The 22,926-nt window shown below is 37.8% G+C and overlaps 1 protein-coding gene and 1 non-coding gene across 2 annotated transcripts in view; one reads left to right on the top strand and one right to left on the bottom strand.

Annotated features, from left to right (window-relative positions):
- Positions 1 to 3,977: 3,977 nt before the first annotated feature.
- The window catches only part of CNTLN (centlein), a 512,321-nt gene continuing 493,372 nt past the window's right edge, over positions 3,978 to 22,926 (top strand). The window contains exons 1-2 of the mRNA XM_016424268.2: positions 3,978 to 4,181; positions 6,403 to 6,491. The gene's annotated coding sequence lies outside the window, so the exon portion shown is untranslated. The remainder of the gene's footprint in view (positions 4,182 to 6,402; positions 6,492 to 22,926) is intronic.
- LOC130455727 (U6 spliceosomal RNA) lies at positions 13,924 to 14,028 on the bottom strand. The gene has a single exon (XR_008913822.1). It is a non-coding gene; the product is annotated as a U6 spliceosomal RNA (small nuclear RNA).

Below are 22,926 nucleotides of genomic sequence, written 5' to 3'. Positions count from 1 at the left end.
ATAGTCAGGACTACACAGTTATAGCTTGCTTTTGACCTTGCTCTTTGCCAGGTTGGTTTACAATCTAGGTGAGCCCTCAGCATTCTCTAATTCCATTTCTAAGTAGAGGTTCATCATTAATCCACCCTGGATCCATGACTTAGAATTAGGCAGTAAATGGTAAAGCTCAGAGTTAGCAGTTGTCTTTCACCCTTGGACAAGTTTAGGTCCCTCTATGCTGGATATGGGACTTTTCCTTGTCTCATTGAACCATTTCTTACTGTTTTGGAATGATTCACATAACACTCTTAGCTAGACCTTATCTCCAGTGTCTGTAGACATCTCTCTCTCTCTATGTGGATCTGGAAAAAAGACTTACTGTGTTTCTGTTTGGACTTCCTTGGCATGTTTTTTGTTTGTAGGAGTATAGTGGTAGTGGTGGTGGTGGTGTGTGAAGCTCACTGTATTTCTTCCGGCTATTATAGCATCTTGACTCTACCTTGAGAGTTGAATTGTCAAGAAAACAAGTTTTTCCTAAGAGGTGGAGGTGAGGAGGATGTGTACTTAATGCATGGAGGATTGCTGGTGCAAAGTCATGGAGATGGAAGATGTAATATCTTGCAAATAGTAATAAAACCAGTGTGGTTGAACCACAAAATGTATGAATGAAAGAAATGTGCCTTTAGGACAGAAAGATATTTTAAGGTTAATTTGTGAACTACTTTAAATATCAAACAAAGGAGTTTTGTGTGTGTGTGTGTTTTTTTAATCCCTTGAAGCAATAGAGAACCTGCAATAAGCATCTACTTTCCAGACCACACCCATAGCCATTCCAATTGCTGCATAGATGAGGGGCCAGGCAGGGCAAATGCTCCCCTCCACCCCAGTTCAGAACACATGCCTCTAGGATTGGGTACCAACTTAGAGGTTTTCACTTATGAAATTGCCTGAAGTTCATCAGTTTTATAAAAATTCCTACTTTCCTAGTCTCCCCTGAAAATGGTAAATAGGCTTTGTTTCAGTCTCACTACCTCCCAGCTAGAGTATTTTTTCTTATATAGTCACTGGGTATGTACATTTAATTGGACATCTGTTAATCTGGAAAAGTCAGGTGACCTTTCTTCCCTTCCCCTTCCCTGCTACACTTTCTTCATTTCACAGAATTGGGCATGTTTCTGAGGATATTCAATGTATGAACCAGCATCCAACACACTTAAATGCTTACTTAATTTGTGGAGGGATAACGTATTAATGGGTAAAATGGTTAGGGAAAGTTTTAAGAAAGAACCTGAACCAAGCCTTGAAGGAAGATAAATACATAAAAAGAATTAGAACAGTGAAGCAGAGGTAGAAATAAAGGAATAGGTCATGACAACAAAGGGGAAATTCAGATTTTAAGATTCTAGAGAAGAAATTTGTAGGTTCAAAGAAGGTATAGGTATGACCCAAAGTAGAGGAATACCCTACCTTCCCAATCAGCCCTTTCCACTTTTGGATAGCTGTCTTTCCTAGGAAGTTTTACCTGATATGAGCTTACTCTTGCCTCAGTGTGACTCTGGTCCTAACCCATTTAGTTCTGGTGTATTTGTGTTCAGTCTTGGCACTGTTTTAAGAAGGATGTTATAAGTTGGAGAATCACCAATCCAATCCATTTCAATAAGTATTAATTGCCTGTTATGAAAGAGCACTGTCCTGAATGTTAGTGTCAACCTGTAATCTAGAAACCCCAAACTTGTAGCCTAGTAAGATCTGATGAACCCCAAGTTTTAGGGCTAGCCTGTAAGTTGGAGACTCCAAAACTTGTTCTAGTTCCCTGTTCCACCCTGAAAGGAATCTCATTTCCCTTCAGTTTCAGACTGAATAATGGACCCTATTGTATTAGAGACCCTAACCCAAGTTGATGACCCACACTTGGGCAAGGAGCATCCTTTTAGTATCCATTGGTAAGCAGGCCCTTCCCTTCCACCCTATCCTCTAGCTATGATTCTTTCCCCAAGCTTGACTGTATTCTGCCAGTATAGTTTAAACACTTCCATTTTCTTTGTAGCTATAGTAATGTCAATCATCTTTCCTTGCCCTGGATTTCCCCCAAATGGTATATAGGTGCCCCAAATTCTTTTGTTCCTTGGAGTTGTCAATCTAGCACGATTGGCCCTCCCAGGGGTCAGTGTCCAGAACATCCAGAGTTCAGTCCTTGGACTTTGTATGGTTGTTATTGCACAGCTCTATGTGGAGGCCTACTATCACACTGATCCCTTTCCTTGATTAAAGAGTGATTTTTCTGACTATTTTATAGTTCTGTGTTTTTCCAAGACAACACTAGTAATACAGGGAGAAGGAAAAGTGTAGTCTTTGCCCTAATGGAGCTAGTATACCAATGAGGAATACAACATTTAAAGAGAGAACAATTTTCAGTATGACTTGAAGTTGGGAGAGAACCCTGAAATTTTGAGAAACTTTAGTAAAGGCTCAATAGGTTGTGAATCATGAGCTGAACCTTAAAGGAAGATAGAGATTCTACCAAGTAGAAGCAAGGAGTAACTTGATTCCAGGCATGGGGGACTGAATTTGGGATTGGAGAAACGATGGAAAAGTACTAAGAGTTGAAATGTTGAATTTGGAGACCTGCAAATAGGCAGATCTTATTCCATGGGAAACAAAGGCAATGCTTTAAACTTTGAAAATTATCAGGCTTGATAATTTATAAAAACACAGAACTACTAAGTAGTCAGAAAAACCAAGTCTTTAATCAAGAAAGAGATAGGTTCTGTAATCAGTGGCTATCACAGAGCCAAGTGCCAAAAACTTCAGAATCAACACATTGGAGCTCTGGGGACATATTCCTGGAAGAATGCACCGCACTAAATGATTCTCCCAAGAATAATAGAATTTGGAGAATTTATATACCCTTTGGGGAACTAAGGACAGGGAAATATGATTGATTGGCATTGCCAAGGTTACAAGGAAATGAGAAGTTCAAGGCAGGATTATCAGGGAGAGGCTGATGCTTTACAATGGATACAAGCAAAGATGCAGCCAAGGGCTGGGCTACCTGGGAGAGGACTTTGGTACAATGGGAGAAAGTACTCCCACAAAACTGTATTTAATATTTGATTAAATCTACCTTAAGTTCTATTGTTCTGCCTGAGATGGGCAAGTCTTCAGGGTGAGTTCTTATGGGACTGGGCAAACAAACTTGGGGCCTCCAGATTTCCAGTTGACAGGCTCCTACTGCAGTATCCCCCTCCCCTCCCCCCCCCAATTTAGTGATCCCAACACTATTACTAGAGTAAAATTGGACTACAGTAATTCAAATTTTAAAATGTCAAGCAGAAATGGTCTTTCTAGGTATTAGCGGGTAAAGATTGACGAGTAAATGTGAGAACTCAAGTTGAGGTCAACAGTCAAAACCCCTTTACCAGCAATTTTGGCGATTGTCTCAATCTCTTGATTCTGGAGTAATTTTTTTTTTCAGAGGAGGCAAAAGAGGATCACAACTGAGGCGTGAAATACTAGACCGAAGGTCAGGATTCGAAACGAAGTCTCCAGACCCGTGTTCAGGGCTCTTCCCCTCCTCTCCCCCATCCCCAACCTCTCCGCACCTGGATGCTCCCTCCTCTTCTTTATGGAAAGACACTTAAGTCTGAGAGTCAGGGTGCGGGCTGGGGGGAGGTAGGGAGGTGGGACACTACAGTGCAGGGCTTGGGGGTGGGGGTGGGGAGGCGGTGCTAGAACTAACGGGCTGAGGCGGGAAAAGGGCTGCGCACGCGCAACAGCTTCGAGCTCTGGTGGTCCCGGGATGGGGCCAGGGAAGGCGGAGTTTCGAGAAGGAAACTTGACCCGTTAGCGGTCCGCTGGCGGCGGCGCCGCCTTCCCCGCCCCCCTCAGGCCGTTGGCGCCCTTCTCCCCAAATTTGGGACGAGGGGGGCGGGGGTCGAGCAGAGCGGCGCGCTCCGGCCAGGGCTTCAGGCAAATGTTAACTTGATCAGCTGGGTTGAGGGAAGCCCTGGCTAGTCAAGGTGGAGCTTGCAGAGTGCACGGTGTACGGGCCCCCGGCCCGGGCAGTGCCTGAGACCCGTCAGGCCTTCCCCCCAACTCCCACGCCTCGGGGGAGGAGCTCCTTAGAGGGGGCGTCGTCGGACGAGCAGCAGCGGCTGGAGGAAGAGCTGAGGAACCTCCGGGTGGAGCTTATCCAGTGCCAGGTACTGAGGACTCCACGTTGCCCCAAGAGCGGTAGGGCCCCCGGGGCTTCGGGCAAGCGAGCGCCCTCCTCCTCCCTCCATTTCCTCCCTTGCCTTTCTCGTTCTCTACCCCCTCTCCTTCCCATTGCCCTTCTCTTCTCCATCTTCGCCCTCCCTTTTCCCTTCTCCTCCTCTCTCCCCTCTCCTTCTCTTTGCCCTTCTCATTCCCTACTCCCTATTTCCCTTTACCGTTTTCTCCCCTTTGACTTCACGCTCTCTCCCTCTCGCTCCCTCTGCTCTTCTCCTCTTCTAACTCATCTTCCTCCCTTTGCCCCTTTCATCCTCTTCCTCCCTTCAACCCTCCCTCTTCTCATCCTTCCCACTCTTCCTCTACCTCTCTCTGATGCTTCCCCTCTCTGCTCCTCAGTGGCCCCACCCAGCCGCCCACCGGAGAACGTCCCACCCTCACTCCTTTTTGACACCTATCAGGTGGGGCTGGAGGAGGTTGAATATTGCAGTGCATCCTTTAAATGAGACATCCTTTGCACCTGATGTTTGGAAGAAATTTGTAGACTTGATTTATTTCATATACCATGTTTTACAGATGGGGACACTGTAACTCAGAAAGGGGGAAGTGACCTTCTCAAAGTTGCCTAATAAAGAATGGAGTTGAGGGTGGGGGGAGTGCAACTGGGTGACTCAGTGGATTGAGAGCTAGGCCTAGAGATGAGAGGTTCTGGGTTCAAATTTGACCGAAGACACTTTCTACCTGTGTGACCCTGGGCAAGTCACTTAATCCCCATTGCCTAGTCTTTATCACTCCCTTGCCTTGGAATCAATATACAATATTGATTCTAAGACTGGAAAGTACGATTTTAAAGAAAAAGAATGGAGTTGGGGTTCCAACTCACAAAACCCAACTTAATTCAGTTTTCAGCCCTTTTTAATCTAATACCTAGGAATCCAAAACCATTCCTTTACTTTTCAATCCTTCCCTCCCAGCAGATGTTCTGACTCCTTATCCCCTCTAGTTCTGATACTTTGACCCAGTAAAATGTGATGCATCAAAAATGCTAGGTGGAGGCAATGAACAGATCATAGAATTTTAGAATTAGAAGGTACCTTAGAGACTATAAAATTATACTATTTAGAACTGAGAGATCAATTAGGCCCAAACTTATTTTATAGTTAAGGAAGCTGGGCTTGGAGAAGTGATTTGCATAAGGTAGCAAAGGGAGGATCATTGTTTAAGACCTGGAAGGGTCTTCAGCCCAACTGCTTTTGATCAGAAGGAATTTTGTGGAGTTGTTTTCCATCATTTTTTTGTTCCATTTTTAATACTAATAAATTTGACACATTATTTGATGATGATGATGTGGTAGCTTCTAGTGCTGAGACTAGCATTTGCCGTTTTTCCTTGTGCTATTAAGTAAATTTAAAATAAGACATTTTTAGAGTTGAAAATCTCTTTCAGAAAAAAATTCATTTTTTCCTACAAAGTTTACTTTATAGGAAGTCTAGATTTATAGATTATGGGAAAATATTTATTCCTAGGAAGTCTAGCAGTTTCAGATTTTTAACTATATTGTGAAGTTGTGATTATCAAAACTATCTAGTACTAAGAAATAGAAAGGTAGATCAGTGAAACAGAAGACATACAACAAGCAGTAGTAAAATATCATAGTAGTAAAGACCCACGTTTTTGGGATTCACTATTTGGTAAAAATTGTTGGGAAAATTGGAAAGTAGTTTGGCAGAAACTAGGTATAAACCAATATCTTACACCATTTACTAAGATAAGGTCCAAATGGATATATGACCTAGACATAAAGGGAGATATAAGCAAATGAGAACAAAGGACATATTACCTATCGGATTTATGAATAGGAAAATAACAGGCTTCTAATATAAATAATAAACTAATAAAATTTTACTTTATAACATTGTACATGATAGGTACACACATATTAGATGAACAATTTACCTTCACAACCCTTTTGGAGATGTGATTGATTTGTTTATCTAGCATTAAAGTTTTACTGAAAGGAAGACGGGAAGTATAATTATGAAAAGGAATATTTTTCAAAACCTCAGTCTTTGAGCTTATACTGGAGAGTGTAGAAACTGGGGTACATAATAGTACTTCCTTTTATTTACTTAAAGTATGAATTTTTTAATCTATAACTGTTAGGTTGGAAAGCATGATAGTTAAAACAAGAAATTCTTTATTTTTTACCTTAAGGCTGACAAAGAATTTGTATGGTCTTTGTGGAAACAGCTCCAGGCAACAAACCCAGATCTCACAGAAGCAGTCAGTCTGGTTGTGGAAAGGTGAGTCCTAGAATTATTTCAAATAGATATTTGTTTTAAAGCCCTACTGTAATTCCTCCCTGTGACATGAGGGTGATGTTGAATTCTTTAAGGCAGAATTAGTTTATTTATACCTTTTGACAGGTCCTCCTAAGCTTGAAGAGCTTTGAGGAAAGGTCTGGTGATGAATTCTCTGTAATTTCAGACTAGCCTAAATTAGGATATAGAGGCTGATCACCAAATTGATTGTATAATGATGACTTTTTTGGATATAGTAAATCATCTAAAGTGAATAAATCTTATCAGTTTCCTATATGGCATAACAGTTTGTGAACATGCTATTTTCCCTTAGTAGCTTGTAAGCTTTTAGAAAGCTGTGTCTGTGTTATAGCTATTTTTCTATGTCCTGTCCCTCTTCTATAATGAGACCGGCACTTGTACGTTTTTCCATCTAACCTTCCGCTCTTGCCTAAGGACCCCTGAACCATTGACCATCACTTTCTAGAGAACAGTTATCTTTTCATCTGCCCTGCTGCTAACTTTGCTCCTTACCATCTTAAAGATCATCCCTCCCCCCCCCCCCCAATATATAATGATTTCAGTGTTTGGGTGAAATTGCTTATCTTGATTATTGAAGGTGAATACATTAATTACATCTCAAGCTTATATAAATAGCTAGGCTCAGAATCTAGTCTCATCCCATTCATTAGCTCCTAACCTTTGACCACTGAACTTCTGGCCATCCGAACTAGGGTTTTGATAGTGTGGTCATTTTGCCATTCCTATATGTAACCCTTTCTCACTTTTTCTTTAGGAATGATAAAATCAACAATACCCTTGCTGTATGATAATCTATGGTTTTACTATGAATCTCTGTGATTCAATGTTGTAGACTGTACAGGCAGAAACTTTCTTTTCTGACTTTTATTCCCTTTTCTCTCAAATGCAGTCATGTCAGCCCTGATCCCCTCATGTCACCCAAAGGATAGGTGAATAAACTTGTCCAGGTGAGAAACAAAACCAGCCAAAGATTCTTTGCTGATCCACAATGGATCTGCTAGGAGTGCCTATTGCATTTCTGTCCTGAGCAAAGTGAGGCCCAGTAACAAACTAAATAATTGACTAGGTTGCTAAGGATCATGGCTGCTAATAGGAACTGGTTTTAGACTAGGACAACTAGGTTCTATGTGAGAATGTGCCTAATTATCTCTTTCTGTCTAAACTATCCAAAGAAAACACTTGCAGAAGAATATGTTACTCTTTTAGTTTTTATGTAGAAAGAGTCAAGATCAGTTTTTAACTCCAATCTTGTTTATCCTATTAGGTTATCTCTGAATTGTAGGGTGAGTAGAGTAGATATTATTGGTGTAGTGAAAAGAGTATTGGATTTAAGAACCCTAAATTAAAAACCTGACTTTGTCATTAACGGCTTATAAACATGTTCTACAAAATGAAGAAGTTGGATTAAATTAGCTCTAATGTCTCTGGCTATAAATTCCATGATTCTATAAGAAGAAATACTAAGGTAACATTTTTTGTTGTTTAGTCTTTTCAGTCATGTCCAATACTTTGTGACCCCCTTTGAGTTTTTCTTGGCAAAAATACTAGAAAGTTTGCTGTTTCCTTCTTCAAATCATTTTACAGATGAGGAAACTGAGGCAAACAGGGTTAAATTCTTGCCAAAGGCCACTCAGCTATTAAGTTTCTGAGGCCATATTTAAATTTAGGAAGATGAGTCTTTTTGACTTCAGGCTTCATACTTTATCCACTTGCAAAGGTGAAAATTAATGGTTGGACAACAATTTTATGAAATTATGTGTTAGCCAATATTTATTATATCTTGAGGCAGAAATTCATTTACAAGTATTTATAAATAGAGAGGAAACAATAAAGAAGAGAAATATGAGGGGAATAGAGAAGTTATCTATACTTTCCTGGTGGTGAATAACTATGTGACCTCCTCCAAGTGGAAGCTAGTCTCTTAGGAAACTAGGAAAGTAGTCAGCCTTTCACACATCCAGTGAAGTAGTCCAGGAGTCAGAGTCTAAGTTGAAACCCAGCTCCAAGCCCTTGATCCAAGTTGCAGTCTCCAGCAAAGCTCCCTTGAAGACTCTCCCCAGTTAGAAGACTATCTCCAGAAGACAATCTCTTCAGACTATCTTCTCAAAGACCATCTGCTCTGAGGGAGTTTGGGCTTGGTTTTATGGTGACTTCTTGGCTCCTTCCCTCTTCACAGGGGCCAATCACAGTTTCCAAATTATCTAGCCCTGCCCAGTGGGACAGTGTCTGAAGGTCAATTTCTCATCAAAAAGGTTCACAGTTTCCTGATTGAACAGTTTCTGAGGGTGTGAACTCTTGTGTGGACTCTTAAAAGAATTCACAAGTTTCTGATAGATTGAGTAAAAAAAAAGGGTGGAGTATACTTGTATCAAGTATCTTGCTCTCTTCTCACCTAGCATTAAGTAGGGTGTTCAATCTTTTGTTGATTCAGTTTAAAAGGCAGACAAAGGAGAGTTAATCCTTTCTTCACAATCTTGTCAGATACTTAAGTTAGTGTAAACTCAGCATAGACAATAGTGTAAAGAATTCTCTTTCACACCTTGCTGCTCTAAGGTAACATAAGATTCCCCCATATTTCCTCTTCTTATTTGGAAAGCTAGAATAAGATAAAAAGTGCTTGTTTAGAACTTATCTTTTATTCCTCCCATTTAACTTCACTTAGACTAGCTTTATTGAAAGGTTTACTGAAATGTCTGTAGTTTCAACTCAACTCTTAATGAGGGACAAAAAGTTTATTTTATTTAAGATAATGTCCTGTCCTTAGAGAAGGATGGGCCCTACCTATAGTTTTCTTTAGGCAAATCCACTGGGATCTTATATCAGAAGCCTGAGGCAGCTTGCAAACAGTATTTGTAATCTTCAGAGGGACTATAAGTTAACTGAAGAACACCACACCAGCATTTAATTTTGTAATAAAAACTCAGGAGAATAAAGATGACTTAATGTCTTAAATTGTTGGCACCTTGCATTGTTGCATAAGAAAGAGATTTAATCTCACTTTTAAGGGCTTTTACTTTTCTGTCTGCACTACTGGTCTCCTCCCCTTCCGTGGTCTCCATTATATTGACCTCTCTCATCCCAACTCTCACTCTACTGTTCAGGCATTTCCTATCATTAGCTGCTTCTTCACTGTCTATGAACAAGTAGGTCCCTGTCTTCCCCATTCTTTGAAACAGAAATGAAACCATTACTTCTCTGATTATCCCTACTAGCTATTAACTGCTAAAATCCTTGGAAACCCCCCTTCTAGATATTTTCTTTTCTTTCCCTTTCTTACCTTCCTTTACTATTAAATGTTCTTCAGTCTGGCTTCCAACATCATCAGTAGCTGAAACTTCTTTCTTCAAAGTTATCAGTGATCTTCTAATTGCTAAATGGGATGGCCTTTTTTCATTTCTTATCTTTCTTGACCTCTTTAGCCTTTACCTTTGATGGTCACAGTTTCTGTTCTCTCCACTCTTAAGGTTTTAAGATAAGATTGTCTCTTGGTTCTTATACCTGTCTGGCCACTTCTCAATCTCTGTGCCATGCCCGATAAATGTGTGTGGTCCTGTAAAGCTGTTTTGGGCTCTTTTTCTTTTTTTGTTCTATACACTGTTACTTGGTAACCTCATCAGTTCACATGGGTTCATTTATTTCTTTACAGGTGATTCCTGAATCTATATGTCCAACTGTAATTTCTGTCCTAAACTCCAGCCCCACGTAATCAACTCTATATTTTACATCTGAAACTGGATGTCCTGTAAGCATTTTAAGGTCATAATTTCCAGAACAATATATTATCTTCTGCCCTCATATCTCCCTTCTTTCTACCTTTCCAATTACTATTAATGCAACTGCACTCAGGCTTACAAACTCATTCATATGACCCTAGCCATTGTTGTTATATCTAGTTGTTTCTACTTTTCACAACAAGCTCATGTGTCTTCTTCAATCCACTCACACAGCTGCTACCCTAGTATAGACCTTTATCATTTCTTGCCCATACAATTATAATAGCATTTTAAGTGATCTCCCTGTGTCAAGTCTCACCCTGCTCTACTCCACCAGGCCCCACTTATTTTACAGGGTTATCTGTTTTGGATTTATTTCTTCCTTCCCCCCTCAGTAAATTCCAGTGGCTTCTTACACCAAAGATCAAATACAAATCTTCTGTTTGGCATTTAAAGTCCTTCTCAATCATGACTCTTCCTACCTTTTCAGTCTTAGTTTTCACTCTCCTCTCATACTTTATTATCAAGTTGCAGTGTCTTGCTGTTTCTTATATGTGACACTCACATCTCTTGACACCTTTGCCTCATGCCTTCAATATGTTTTCCTCATCGCCTTTGCCTCCTAGCTTCCCTGACTTCCTTAAACTTTGTTCAAATTCCATCTTCTGTAGGTGATTGTACCACAGGGCCTTTCTGCCGAGCTTTCCTCTCTGAGATTACTTTCTGTTCATACTATATAACTTGTATATTTAAATTATTTGCATGATGTTCACTCCTTAGAATGTGAGGATATTCTGTCTTCTTGAGGACAGGTATATTTTTTTATCTCTTGCCTACATGGTGCTATAAAATTGAAAATTGATTTTAATTCTATTTTTTATTTTTAAGTTTATTTAATTAATTAAAATTATTTTTCCATGGTTACATGATTCATGTTCTTTCCCTCCCCTTCTCCCAACCCTTCCCATAGCCAATGAGCAGTTCCACTGGGTTTTACATGTCACTGATCAAGACCTATTTCCATATTATTAATATTTGCACTAGGATGATCATTTAGAGTCTACATCCCCAATCATATCCCCATTGAACCATGTGATCAATCATACATTTTTCTTCTGTGTTTCTACTCCCACAGTTCTTTCTTTGGATGTGGATAGCATTCTTTCTCATAAATTCCTCAGAATTGTCCTGGATCATTGCATTGCTGCTAGTAGAGAAGTCCATTACATTTGATTGTGCCACAGTGTATCAGTCTCTGTGTAAAATGTTCTCCTGGTTCTGCTCCTTTCACTCCTCATCAGATCCTGGAGATTTTTCTAGTTCACATGGAATTCCTCCAGTTCATTATTTGTTTGAGCACAATAGTATTGGAATTCCTCCAGTTCATTATTTGTTTGAGTACAATAGTATTCCATCACCAACAGATACCACAGTTTATTCAGCCATTCCCTAATCGAAGGGCATCCCTTCCTTTTCCAATTTTTTTGCCACCACAAAGAGCGTAGCTATGAATATTCTTGTACAAGTCTTTTTCCTTGTTACCTCTCTGGGGTATAAACTCAGTAGTGGTATGGCTGGATCAAAGGGCAAGCATTCTTTTAAAGTCCTTTGGGTATAATTCCAAATTGCCTTCCAGAATAGTTAGATCAATTCACAACTCCATCATTAATGCATTAGTGTCCCAATTTTGCCACATCCCTCCAACATTTATTACTTTTCTTTGCTATCATATTAGCCAATCTGCTAGGTGTGAGGTGGTACCTCAGAGTTGTTTTGATTTGCATTTTTTCTAATATATAATATATATAATATATAATATAATTATAAGAGATGTAGAACATTTTTTCATGTGCTTATTGATAGTTTTGATTTCTTTATCTGAAAATTGCCTATTCATGTCTCTTGCCCATTTATCAGTAGGGGAATGGTTTTATTTTTGTACAACTGATTTAGCTCCGTATAAATTTTAGTAATTAGACCTTTGTCAGAGGTTTCTGTTATAAAGATTTTTTTCCCAATTTGTTGCTTCCCTTCTAATTTTGGTTGCATTGGTTTTGTTTGTACAAAACCTTTTTAATTTAATGTAATAAAAATTATTCATTTTATATTTTGTAATATTCTTTATCTTTTGCTTGGTCTTAAAATCTTTCCTCTTCCCATAGATCTGACAGGTATGCTATTCTATGTTCAACTAATTTACTTTTAGTTTCCTTCTTTCTATTTAAGCCATTCACCAATTCTAAATTTACCTTGGTGTAGGATGTGAGATGTTGTTCTAAACCTAATCTCTCCTATGCTGTTTTCCAATTTTCCCAGCAGTTTTTGTCAAATAGTGGGTTTTCCCCCCAAAGTTGGGATCTTTGGGTTTATTGTACACTATCTTGCTAAGGTCACTTACCCCAAGTCTATTCCACTGGTCCTTCCTTCTGTCTCTTAGCCAATACCATATTGTTTTGATGACCACTGCTTTATAGTACAGTTTAAGAACTGGTACTGGTAGGCCAGCTTCCTTCACATTTTTTTTATTATTTCCCTTGATATTCTTGATCTTTTGTTCTTCCAAGTGAACTTTGTTATACTTTTTTCTAATTCAGTAAAAATGTTTCTTGATTGTTTGATAGATATGGCATTGAATATGTAAATTAATTTGTGTAGGATTGTCATTTTTATTATGTTAGCTCATCTTACCCATGAACAATTAATGTTTTTTCCAATTGTTTAGCTCTAATTTTAATTGTGTGGAAAGTATTTTGTAGTTGTGTTTATGTAATTCCTGTGTTTTTCTTAGGAAAATATTCCTAAATATTTTATATTGTCTAGGGTGATTTTAAATGGAATTTTTCTTTCTAACTCTTGCTGCTGAGATATATTGTAAATATATAGAAATGCTGATGATTTATGTGAGTTTACTTTGTATCCTGCAACTTTGCTAAAGTTGTTGATCATTTCGACTAGCTTTTTAGTTGATTCTCTAGAATTCTTTAAGTAGACCATCATATCGTGTGCAAAAAGTGATAGTTTAGTCTCCTCACTGCCTACTTTAATTTCTTCAATTTCTTTTTAATCTCTAATTGCTACTGGTAGGAAATATTAGAGCTGATAATGGGCATCCTTGCTTCACTGCTGATCTTATTGGGAAGGCTTCTAAATTGTCCCCAGATGCTTGCTGATGGTTTTAAATATATACTGTTTATTATTTTGAGGAAAGGCCCACTTAGTCCTACACTTTCTAGTGTTTTCAACAGGAATGGGTATTGTATTTTGTCAAAGGCTTTTTCTGCATTTGTTGAGATAATCATGAGATTTCTATTGGTTTGCCTTTTGATGTGGTCAATTATGTGGATGTTTTTTCTAATATTAAGTCATCCTTTGTATTCCTGGTATAAATCCCATCTGATCATTGTGAATAATCCTGGTGATCACTTGCTGGAGTCTTTTTGCTAGTATTCTATTGAAGATTTTTGCATTTTTGTTCATTAAGGAGATTGGTTTGTAGTTTTCTTTCTCTGTTTTTGGTTTGCCTAGCTTTGGAATCATTACCGTATTTGTGTCATCAAAAGGATTTGGTAGAACCTCTTTGCTTATTTTGTCAAATACTTTGCATAGTATTGGGATTAATTGTTCTTTGAATGTTTGATAGAATTCACTTGTGAATCTATCTGGCCCTGGGGATTTTTTCTAAAAATATGGAACACTTCACGATTTTGCACGTCATTCTTGTGCAGGGGTCATTCTAATATTATCTTTATCGTTCCAGTTTTAGCATATGCACTGCCAAAGCAAGCACTCTTAATTCTATTTTTAAGGCCCAGGTCAAGCTAGATTTAATATTCTTCTTGGTTGTAAGTTTATTCAGGTAACTTCCGGTCACTTGGGTTATTGTTCTTTTGAATTTTTTTTGTTTGAGATTGTATTTTTATAAAAATAAATTTAAGGTTTACAGTTCTGTTGTTACTGTTTCAGGTTACCTCAAATCACTATAGTCTCACAATTCTTATTTTGTAACTTGTATCTCCACCCTTGCAAACTTCACCTAACATCCACATTTTGGGGGGGAAAGATCAAGTTTAATCTAAACTAGTGTAGGTTAAACCTATGCCTGCAGTCACTTGAGGACTATTTCAATTTCCTGCAGACTATTCCCATCTCAGGGTTGGTTTACCTTGCCTGATGATCAGAATCACGTTTTGTTTATGACTAAGAGGGATTTTAGAAGGAGAAATTCAAGCTTTGGTAGTATCAAACTGAGATCAAAGGGTTTTTAAAACTTTCTTGCCATTCAGAATAAGACGCATCTACGTAGCTCTAAATTTTGCTTTTTCATCATGTTAAATTTTATAAAATACCACATTATCCTTCAGGGTCTCTTGGGTATCATGGTAACCAATGACCCACCTTTTTAGTAGACTTATGTTTTACTAATAAGCTGATAGTACTTGGAAACTCTGTATGAGCTTACCCTTTTTTTTTTTTTACAAACATGACATTTGGGAGTCTGTCCAGGATGCAGGAGAGAGACTTTCTTCTATTTTGTCATTCTTTTGATTTTGCTTTATTAAATCTTGCTGTCTCGTGATATTATTGGCTTCTACTTGCCCAATTCTAGACTTTTAAGACTGATTTTCAGCTATGATCTTTTGATTTTCCTTTCCAGTTTGGCCTATCCTGCTTTTCATGGCTTCCAGCAGGTCAATTCTAGTCTCCAATTTGCTTATTATTTCATTTGATTTTTGTGCCTCTTTTCCCATGTGGGTGATTTTGTCTTTTTAAACTGTTCTTTTCTTTTTGAGTCAATTTCATTTCTTTCCCCCAATTTTCTTCCCATTTTCCTACTATCTTTCTTACTTGGTTCTTGAACTCCTTTTTGAGTTCCTTGAGAGCTTGTGAACAATTTCCTTTTTTTTTTTTTTGGAAAGTTTGAATGTGTTTGCTTGCTTGTCACTCTTTGCTGTTTATTTCTTATTTTCCTTTTTTTTTCCTCCATAGAAATTATCTAGGGTCAAAAGCTTTTTCTGTTGTTGCTTATTTCTTTTGCTACTTGTGGACTGAGGTTCCTTCATGTTTGTGGACATATCTTTTTTAGCTTCCTTGAAGTGTTTTGTGTTGATAGTATCTTCCAGGTAGTTCTTTTGAGTACTTTAAAGTGGTTTTCCCTGAGGCTGCTTCAGCTGTTGCAGCCAGTCTTAATTCTACCCTCAGTCTTGCTCTTCTCCTCAGCCTCAGATCCCATGTCTTGCTGACAAGGCCTTGCACTGCCCTCAGGGATAAGTCTGTGATGCCCTCAGCCAGTCCCCAAGAGTTTAGAGATTGCCTTCCTCTCGCTCTGACCCTGGTATAGTAAGTGGTGTCAGAGAGGAGTGATCAGTTCTGTCTTTGATAAGTGTAATTTTGCCTCTTATAGTATGGGCATCCCCAAACACTGCCTACCTTTAGCCCTGCACCCTGTGGGAGAGCCCCTTTACTTGTCTGATTTTGAGTTTTGCCCTTTTGAGATGCTTTGTAGTGATTTGTTGTGAGGAGAGTTGTGAGAGTTTCTGCTACTCTGTGGCCGTCTTAGCTCCTCCTCTCCCTGAAACAAACTCTTGATGGAACTTACCTTACCCCTTGAGCACATCCTGGTGATATTTTTCACCTAGAAGGTGACTTCCCAGTGGAAAACTAGGGGAGATCTGAGACTCCCCTTGAACTTTGTTCTTCATCTATTTACAGGTAAACATTCTGTTGGGAAAAATCGCAACTTTGTTTATATCTATCTTGGGGTGCTCGTTGCATGCAGGATAATTTGATAATAATTGACAGTATAAAGCCTTGAAATTTCTTGTAGGGAGCTTAAACCCTTGAGCAATCATTTCCTTCTTCAGGAGGGGCTCTTGGCTTATGACAAGAGGGATTAATACCCTTTAAGAGAATTCTTAAACCATAAAAAATTTATTTTCTCCAAGGGAGTCTATGGCTTAGGCTAGGAATGAGGCTTCTTAAACTTGGAAGATTTTTTTTTCAAGGAGGAAATCAGTTTTAAAGCTGAGAGGGATATATACTTCCCCACTTAAGAAAGGAATGAGAAAGGCAATACCTAAAATATATCAGCCTAAAATCTGTAAGTCCCAAAATTAGTCTGAAAAGGGATTTTTTTTTATTTTGGGTGTGTGCACTCATTTCTTTTTGAAGCTTCACAACCAGTCTTTAATGTCTGGATATCTGTATTATGGTTCCCACTTCATTATATTCAAATTACTGATAAGAAAGAAATAGTCTTAAGTTTTGCCTAAAAACTATTTTCAATTAGCTTATAAACTAGGTCCCTATATAAAAGGACTCAACTTACTGATAACTACATCTGTGCCGGAGGAGTATGGCACTGTGAATCTAGTTGTGGAAATCAAGAGTCAGTAGAGTATCCCTCCCAAGCAGAATTCATTTGTACCAAAAGGACCTACATTTCTTTTTTTTTTGTGATTAATCTTTTTAAACAATATAATCTTTATTTTATTTTAGTGACAAATTTCCACATTTGTTCCAAAGTTATATGATTCATGTTGTCTCCTTCCCTTCTTCCCTCCTTCCTCATGGAATTAACAAGCAATTTAATCTGAGTTATACATATATTATCATGGAAAACTTATTTCCATATTATTCATTTTTGTAAGAGTAATCTTATAAAACCAAAACCCCAAATCATATACCCAAATAAACAAATGATAAATCATATGCTTTCATCTGCTTTCCACTCCCACAATTCTTTCTCTAGATGTGGGTAGCATTGTTTTTCATAAGCCCCTCAGAATTATCTTGGATCATTGCATTGCTATTAGTATCAAAAGTCTATTACATTTGATCATCCCACAATATTTCATTTACTTTGTACAATGTTCTCCTGGTTCTGCTTATTTCACTCTGCATCAGTTCATGGAGGTCTTTCCAGCTCTTTCTGAAATCATCCTGTTCATCATTCCTTTATGACACAAAGATATTCCATCACCATCATATAAGTAGTTAGTCTTTTTTTTTAATTCTTTTTTTTTAGTTTTAAAAACATTATTTTATTTGGTCATTTTCATACATTGTTCGTTGGAAACAGATCATTTTCTTTTCTTCCCCCCCAACCCCCCGCCACTCCTTCCCTAGCCAACACGCGATTCGTCTGGGTATCACATGTGTCCTTGCTCTGAACCCATTTCCTTGTTGTTGGTATTTGCATTAGGGCGATCATTTAGCGTCTCTCCTCGATCATGTCCCTTCAACCTCTATAGTCAGGCAGTTGCTTTTCCTCAGTGTTTTTACTCCCTCAGTTTGTCCTCTGCTTGAGGATAGTTTTTTTTTTTCCTCATAGATCACTGCAGGTTGTTCAGGGACATTGTAAAGCCATTACTGGAGAAGTCCATTACGTTCTCTTGTACCACAATGTTTCAGTCTCTGTGTACAATGTTCTCCTGGTTCTGCTCCTCTCACTCTGCATCACTTCCTGGAGGTTGTTTCAGTCTCCATGGAATTCCTCCACTTTATTATTCCTTTTAGCACAATAGTATTCCATCACCAACATATACCACAATGTGTTCAGCCATTCTTCAATTGGAGGGCATCCCCTCATTTTCCAATTTTTGGCCACCACAAAGAGCACATATATAAATATTCTTGTACAAGTCTTTTTCCTTATTATCTCTTTGGGGTACAAACCCAGCAGTGCTATGGCTGGATCGAAGGGTAGACTTTCTTTTATCGCCCTTTGGGCATAGTTCCAAATTGCCCTCCAGAATGGTTGGATCAGTTCACAACTCCACCAGCAATGCATTAATGTCCCTACTTTGCCATACCCCCTCCATCATTCATTACTTTACTTTGCTGTCATGTTAACCAATCTGCTAGGTGTGAGGTGATACCTCAGAGTTGTTTTGATTTGCATGTATCTGATTATAAGAGATCTAGAACACTTTTTCATGTGCTTATTAATAGTCTTGATTTCTTTAACTGAAAAATTTCCTATTCATGTCCCTTGCCCATTTTTCAATTGGAGAATGGCTTGATTTTTTGTACAACTGGTTTAGCTCTTTATAGATTTGAGTAATTAGACCTTTGTCATAGGTTTTTGTTATGAAGATCATTTCCCAATTTGTTGTTTTCCTTCCAATTTTAGTTACATTGCTTTTGTTTGTAAAAAAAATTTTTATTTGATGTAGTCAAAATTATTTATTTTGCATTTTGTGACTCTAAGTCTTGCTTGGTTTTAAAATCTTTCCCTTCCCAAAGGTCTGACATGTATACTATTCTGTGTTCACCTAATTTACTTATAGTTTCCTTCTTAATATTCAAGTCATTCGCCCATTCTGAGTTTTATCTTGGAGTAGGGTGTGAGGTGTTGATTCAAACCTAATCTCTCCCACACTGTCTTCCAATTTTCCCAGCAGTTTTTATCAAATAGTGAATTTTTGTCCCCAAAGCTGGGGTCTTTGGGTTTGTCAAAGACTGTCTTGCTGAGGTCATTTACCCCAAGTTTATTCCACTGATCCTCCTTTCTGTCTCTTAGCCAGTACCAAATTGTTTTGATGGACCGCTGCTTTGTAATATAGTTTGAGATCTGGGACTGCAAGGCCACCTTCCTTTGTATGTTTTTCATTATTTCCCTGGATATCCTTGATCCTTTATTCTTCCAAATGAACTTTGTTATAATTTTCTCTAATTCAGTAAAATAGTTTTTTGGTAGTTCAATGGATATGGCACTAAATAGATAAGTTTGGGTAGGATGGTCATTTTTATTGTTAGCTTGTCCCACCCATGAGCAATCAATATTTTTCCAATTGTTTAGATCTAGTTTTAATTGTGTGGAGAGTGTTTTGTAGTTGTGTTCATATACTTCCTGTGTTTGTCTCGGCAGATAGATTCCTAAGCATTTTATATTGTCTCGGGTGACTTTAAATGGAATTTCTCTTTCTAATTCTTGCTGCTGAATTGGGTTAGAGATATATAGAAATGCTGATGACTTATGTGGGTTTATTTTGTATCCTGCAACTTTGCTAAAGTTGTTGATTATTTCGATTAGCTTTTTGGTTGATTCCCTAGGATTCTTTAAGTAAACCATCATATCATCTGCAAAGAGTAATAGCTTGGTCTCCTCATTGCCAATTTTAATACCTTCAATTTCTTTTTCTTCTCTAATTGCTACTGCTAGTGTTTCTAGTACAATATTAAATAATAAAGGTGATAATGGGCATCCTTGTTTGACTCCTGATCTTATTGGGAAGGCTTCTAGTTTATCCCCATTGCAGATGATGTTTGCTGATGGTTTTAAGTATATACACTGTTTATTATTTTTAGGAAAGGCCCTTCTATTCCTATACTTTCTAGTGTTTTCACTAGGAATGGGTGTTGTATTTTGTCAAAGGCTTTTTCTGCCTCTATTGAGATAATTATGTGATTTTTGTCAGTTTGCTTGTTTATATGGTCAATTATGTGGATGGTTTTCCTAATATTGAACCATCCTTGCATTCCTGGTATGAATCCTACCTGACATAGTGGATAACTCTTGTGATGACTTGCTGGAGTCTTTTTGCTAGTATCCTATTTAAGATTTTTGTATCTATATTCATTAGGGAGATTGGTTTATAGTTTTCTTTCTCTGTTTTTAACCTGCCTGGCTTTGGGATCAGTACCATGTTTGTGTCGTAAAAAGAATTTGGTAGAACCCCTTCTTGGCTTATTCTGTCAAATAGTATTGGGGTTAGCTTTTCTTTGAATGTTTGATAGAATTCAATGTGAATCCGTCTGGACCTGGGGATTTTTTCTTAGGGGGTTCTTTGATGGCTTCATGGTTTGATGGTTCAATTACTTTTTCTCATATGGGGTTGTTTAGGTAATTTATTTCTTCTTCTTTTAGCCTAGGCAATTTATATTTTTGTAAGTATTCATCCATATCACTTAGATTACCGTATTTTTTGCCATGTAATTGGGCATAGTAGTTTTTAATGATTGCCTTGATTTCCTCTTCATTAGAGGTGAGGTCTCCCTTTTCATCTTGGATACTGTCAATTTGGTTTTTTTCTTTCCTTTTTTTAATTAGACTGACTAGTACTTTGTCAATTTTATTTGTTTTTTCAAAGTACCAGCTTCTAGTCTTATTTATTAAATCAATAATTCTTTGACTTTCAATTTTATTAATTTCTCCTTTGATTTTTAGGATCTCGAATTTAGTCTTCATCTGAGGGTTTTTAATTTGTTCACTTTCTAGTGTTTTTAATTTGCATGCCCAATTCATTGACCTCTGCCCTTCTTAATTTGTTTATATATGAACTCAAGGATATAAATTTCCCCCTGAGTACTGCTTTGGCTGCATCCCATAGGTTTTGAAAGGATGTCTCACCATTGTCATTTTCTTCAAAGAAGTTATTAATTGTTTCTACGATTTGTTCTTTAACTAGCTGGTTTTGGAGAATCATATTGTTTAATTTCCAATTAATTTTTGATTTATCTCTCCATGTACCCTTACTAATTATTATTTTTATTGCATTGTGGTCTGAGAAGGTTGCATTTATTATTTCTTCCCTTTTGCACTTGTTTGCAATGATTTTGTGCCCTAGTACATGGTCAATTTTTGTGAATGTACCATGTACTGCTGAAAAGAAGGTGTATTCCTTTTTGTCCCCATTTATTTTTCTCCATGTGTCTATTAACTCTAGTTTTTCTAAGATTTCATTTGCTTCTCTCACCTCTTTCTTATTTATTTTTTGATTTGATTTATCTAGTTCAGATAGGGGAAGGTTCAGATCTCCCACTAGTATAGTTTTCTATCTATTTAATCCTTGAGCTCCTCTAGTTTCTCCTTTACAAATTTGGATGCTCTGCCATTTGGTGCATACATATTGAGTACAGATATTTCCTCGTTGTCTATACTGCCTTTTATCAGGATGTAATTACCTTCCCTATCTCTTAACTAGATTTATTTTTACTTTGGCTTTGTCCGATATGATTGCTACTCCTGTCTTCTTTTTATCATTTGATGCCCAATAGGTTTGGCTCCATCCTCTTACTTTCACCCTATGCATATCTACCTTCCTCATGTGTGTTTCTTGCAGACAGCATATGGTAGGGTTTTGGATTCTAATCCACTCTGCTATTCGCTTGCGTATTATGGGTGAGTTCATTCCATTTACATTCAGAGTTATGATTACTAGCTGTGTATTTCCCAGCATTTTGATTTCTACTCCTGGTCCTGCCTTTTCTTCTTTCACTATTTCCTTCTATACCAATGTTTGTGTTTAGTCAGTCCCCTCCCTTTCCCCCCTTATTTTACTTCCCCTTCTATCCCCCTCCCTTCTTATTCCCTCCCTTATTTTCACCTGTAGTCTTTTTAAAATTCCCTCCCCCTCCCTCCCTTGTACTGCTTTCCTCTCTACCAGTCCGTTTTTTTACCCTTCTAAATCCCTATAGGGCGCAAATCTATTCCCTTCCCCAATGGATTGGATTGTTCTTCCCTCTTTGGGTCAGTTTCAAAGTACGTAAGAGTTGAGTATTTCCTATCTCTAACCTCTTTACCCTTCCAGTGTATCGATGTTCTCCCCCCTCCCGCCATGAGCTTCCTTGTGACATATAAATTTACCCCCATTTGTTTCTTTTCCCATTTCTTTTAGTCATAACCTCTTTTCTTTTTTAGCTTTAGTCATGTAAATATATATATACACATACACATGTATATGTATTTATGCATGCATATATCTTAATATCTATTTATGTCTTGTCCTTTCATCCTATACAGTTTGTCACTGTTCCCTCTGAGTGTAATTCTTCTAGCTGCTCAGGTGATAGCAGCAGTTTTTAAGAGTTACCAATGACCTCTTTTCTTATAGGGATACATATCATTTTAACTTATTGAGTCTCTTAAAAAATTTTTGTTGTTGTTGTTGTTGTTTTCCCCTCTTTTTTAATTACCTTTTGATGATTCTCTTGAGTTCTGTGGTTGGACATCAGATTTTCTGTTCAGATCTGGTCTTTTATTTATGAATGCTTGAACTCTTCTGTTGTGTTAAATGACCATACTTTCCCCTGTAAGAATATAGTCAGTTTTGATGGGTATTTTATTCTTGGTTGTAGACCTAGTTCCCTTGCTTTCCGGAATATTGTATTCCATGCCTTTCGGTCCTTCAGTGTGGATGCAGCCAGATCCCGTGTTAACCTCACCGTGTTTCCATGGTATCTGAATGGCTTCTTCTTGGCAGCTTGTAATATCTGTTCTTTCATCTGATTGTTTTTGAATTTGGCTATAACATTTCTTGGTGTTGTCAGTTGGGGATTAAATACAGGGGGTGATCTGTGGATTCTTTCAATCTCCACTTTCCCCTCTTGTTCTAGGATCTCGGGACAGTTTTCCTGGATAATTTCCTCTAGTATTATGTCCAGGCTTTTAATTTTGTTGTGGTCTTCTGGTAGTACAATTATTCTTAAATTGTCTCTTCTTGAACAATTTTCTAAATCGTCTGTTTTGTGAATGAGATGCTTCACATTTTCCTCAATTTTTTTCATTCTTTTTGTTTTGGTTTATAGTGTCCTGCTGCATTGTGAGGTCACTTGATTCTAGTTGTTTTATTCTGGTTCTTAAAGATTGGATTTCATCTCTGGCTTTTTGGTCGTCTTTTTCCTTCTGGTCTGATTTTCTTTGAAGATCATCTTTCATCCTCTTTACCTCATCTTTCATCTCC

Source organism: Monodelphis domestica, chromosome 7, assembly GCF_027887165.1.
Source record: "Monodelphis domestica isolate mMonDom1 chromosome 7, mMonDom1.pri, whole genome shotgun sequence".
In the NCBI taxonomy this organism is placed as follows: domain Eukaryota; kingdom Metazoa; phylum Chordata; class Mammalia; order Didelphimorphia; family Didelphidae; genus Monodelphis; species Monodelphis domestica.
The sequence above is the reverse complement of the archived record's forward strand: the minus strand, read 5'-3'. Positions and strand labels throughout refer to the sequence as shown.